Source organism: Varanus komodoensis, unplaced genomic scaffold (assembly GCF_004798865.1).
Source record: "Varanus komodoensis strain SLA01 unplaced genomic scaffold, ASM479886v1 scaffold72, whole genome shotgun sequence".
In the NCBI taxonomy this organism is placed as follows: domain Eukaryota; kingdom Metazoa; phylum Chordata; class Lepidosauria; order Squamata; family Varanidae; genus Varanus; species Varanus komodoensis.
Window position 1 is genome coordinate 713,391 of NW_025336374.1, and position 3,592 is coordinate 716,982.

The window sequence follows — 3,592 nt, forward strand, 5'->3', positions numbered from 1 at the left end:
GCAAGCAGCTCTAGTGGTTTCAGCTTATGAATCTAATGTTTATTATGAGTGTATTAAGGATACAGGAACACTTACTCTTTTGCTACTGGAACTCATTCTTTGAAGGAACTGCCTTACTCTACTCTAAAGTGGGAACAGTGTGACTGTAATTTTGCCTATTTACTCCAAGTGCAAACATGCCAATGGCTAACTCAAGCATTTCTGAAAGCTCTCAACTCCCTGGGAATGCAGCATCTACACAGCTTTTTTGAAACTGTTCCTCTCTGGTTCTGATTAAGAAGTTATAAACTCTGATAGTAACTACAATTAGATCAGGGTGAATGACATCAGGTCCAGGGGCCAAATCCACCCTGGAGTCTCATTTTGGCCATCCAAATACACCAGCTTTCCCAGCCTCATCCTCTTTAGTATAGATAGAAACCTGTTTTCCCCTGTGGAGCAGGGCAGGATGTGCTCCAGTGGAGCAAAGCTCAGGGAACCAAGGTTCAATTTGTATGCCAGGAAGTACTTCCTGACAGTTAGGACCCCTAGGATTTGGAATCAGCTTCCACGGGAGGTGGTTGGAGCCTCATTGATGAGGGTGTTCAAGGATAGGCTGGATGTGCACATGGTAGGCATATCATGAACAGAACTGGCTGAAGCCAGGAGTCAGACTAGATCGCCCCTTCTGACTCCCTCTGTTTGTATGTTTCTCTTTCCTACAATTACCAATCATTAGGCAACTTCCTGGCTATTGTGCAGTCTCCCACCTCCCCACCCCATTCTAAAAGTCTGAAATGCCTCTTCTAAGGCTTGGTTACTGACTGTAAGAGCTTTCAAATACAATTATGTGTTATTTTTGATCCTGTCACCATTGCCTTCCTTCCCAAAATGGCCCCAAACAGCTTCTGAATATGACTCTTGTGTTGAAAGAGGTTCTGCTGAGCTGCTTGTCAATAGAAAGGGGATGGGGGTTGGGAGGTCAGAAAGCTCTCAATAAATCAGGGCAAACTGGCTGTTTGAGGGGCAAGCTAGATGTGAGCTACTTTGCATTTAATATGAACACTTCTTCAGCAAGGATTACTTTGTGGGAAAATCCACATATAAGTTCAGTAGGTCTTTCCTTCAAACACAAAAAGCAACTGCAAAGAAATAGATCTGCAGCAGGGAAGGCACGCTTGCCTCTGGCTATTTTCACCCTTGATACAAGGTGGCATTTCGGTGCAGCAGCAGGCACCCTCTCTTCATTCTTCCACACCCCTGGCAGCAGCAGCTGCTGCTGCTATTGCCCCCAGCCCCAATCCATCAGGTGCTGATCTCCTCTTCATTTCCATCCACTGCCACCTTCGACTTTACTTTACTTTCTTCTATTTTCTGCCTCCCTTGCATGCTTTGCTTCAATGGATCTTTCCTTAAAGCAAGACATTCTGGACAAGGTTGCCCTGAAAGGAATCAGTGGCACAGCAGTACATTCAATATTCACAGTTGCCTCACTTTAAGCTCTTTAAATGCAGCATTGGGGCAGGGTAGGTTCTCTCCAGTGCTGTGCGCATGGTTTTTCTGCAGCTGCGTCGTTGTGGCAGGAAAGCAGCTCGTAGGCCTTCCCAGATAGTCTGCCCAAGCAGTGCCTACTTCTGAAGGGTTCTGGAGGGCTGTGCTAGGTGCCTCCAGGGAGCTGCCGCTCTCTGGAGCAGGAGGCAGGCTGTCTTGTTGTCCTGAGAACCCCTCAGGTTTAAGCACTGGTCTGCTGCTCCCTCACGTGGGCCTGCCTAGTAAGCAAGGCGTGTGCACTACACTGTCACCATCATGGATCTGAACAAGGAGCTGGACTGCCACCACCACTAACTCCACCTTCCCTTTCAAGGGGTCACTTGGTGCCTACTGACCTTGGTGCCCCGGGTAGCTGCTCTACTCATCCTTTCTTGAGGCAGCCTGATGGGAAGAGCTGCTATTTGCATTTATCTAACTCCTCTTTCTTTCTCTTTTACATTTATATCCCCCCACCCCTTTTGGGTAAAAAACACAAGGTGGCTTACATGATCATTTCTACTTTATTCTCATAACAATGGCCCAAAGTCACCCAGTGAGTTTCATGCCTCACTGGAGATTAGCATTAGGTTCTCCTGAATTACACTACTGAAGATTAACCATTAGTTCATACTGCCTCTCCTATTTTTCTGTATATTTGGATATGTGACTGACTTCATAGTTTTATTGTTTTAAGTTTCTCTGATTATTTTTATACTTTGTATACTGCCTTGATGAGCTTCAGAAATGTATATATTTTTATTCAAGAGGCAAATGTTGTTAGTCGCGAAGTCATGTCCGACCCATCGCGACCCCATGGAGAACATTCCTCCAGGCCTTTCTTGTTGTAACCCGCGGTGTTACAGATGAGACCAGAGACTGGATGGAAAAGTTAAAGAGGAGATTTATTCCTGTGGCAGGGACCACATTCATAGAGGAATGCGGTCCCGAATGGAGTTGGAATGAGGTTTTTATAGCTTCACAGTGAGTTTTCGGTAAATGGTAAACAATACAATCAGTTTTTGACAGAAATCAGAACAATGGCGACAATGAGGAGTTACAGAATCACATAAGCAGTTGAGCAAGCAATATACAGAAGCAGATTTGGTTAGCAGTAAGTTTTATCTTTTAATTTACACCTTCTAAGCAATCTTTGTCCATTAAGTTGTAGGTAAGCTCTTTCCACTTTCCGAGGGGAATTCTCTGAGGCAGTTACTAGACATTTGAATGGGCTAGAGCTTAGGAGAGCTAAGCCTATCATGCATACCCTGAGACCGTTTGATTATTCTAGTGTTTGGCCGTGTCATGCCTATCTGGAGCCTAGAGGAGTCATGCCTATCCTGAATGCCCTGAGAAAGCTGATAGATATTTCTATTACGTCAGGATCCTGGGGAGTCAGGCATAACATTTCTGTTCTCCACCATCTCTCGGAATCCACCCAAGCTCACACCAACTGCTTCAGTGACTCCATCTAGCCACCTCATTCTCTGCCATCCCCTTCTTCTTTTGCCATCTATTGTTCCCAGCATTAGACTCTTCTCCAGGAAGTCCTTCCTTCTCATTAGGTGATCAAAGTATTTGAGTTTCATCTTCAGGATCTGGCCTTCTAAAGAGCAGTCAGGTTGATCTCCTTTAGGATTGACCTGTTTGATCGCCTTGCTGTCCAAGGGATTCACAGGAGTCCCCTCCAGCTCCACAATTCAAAGGCCTAAGTCCTTTGGTGCTCAGCCTTCCTTATGGCCCAGCTTTCACAGCCATAAATTGCAACTGGGAAAACCATAGCCTTGACTATATGCAGTTTTGTTGGCAGGGTGATGTCTCTGCTTTTTAGTATGCTGTCTAGATATGCCATAGCTTTCCTCCCCAGGAGCAAGCGTCTTTTAATTTCTTGGCTGCAGCCCCCATCTGCGGTGATCTTGGAGCCCAGGAAAATAAAATCTGTCACTACCTCCATTTCTTCCCCATCTATTTGCCAGGAAGTATGAGAACTGGATGCCATGATCTTAGTTTTCTTAATGTTGAGTTTCAAGCCAACTTTTGCGCTCTCCTCCTTCACCCGCATCAAGAGGCTCTTTAGTTCCTCTTC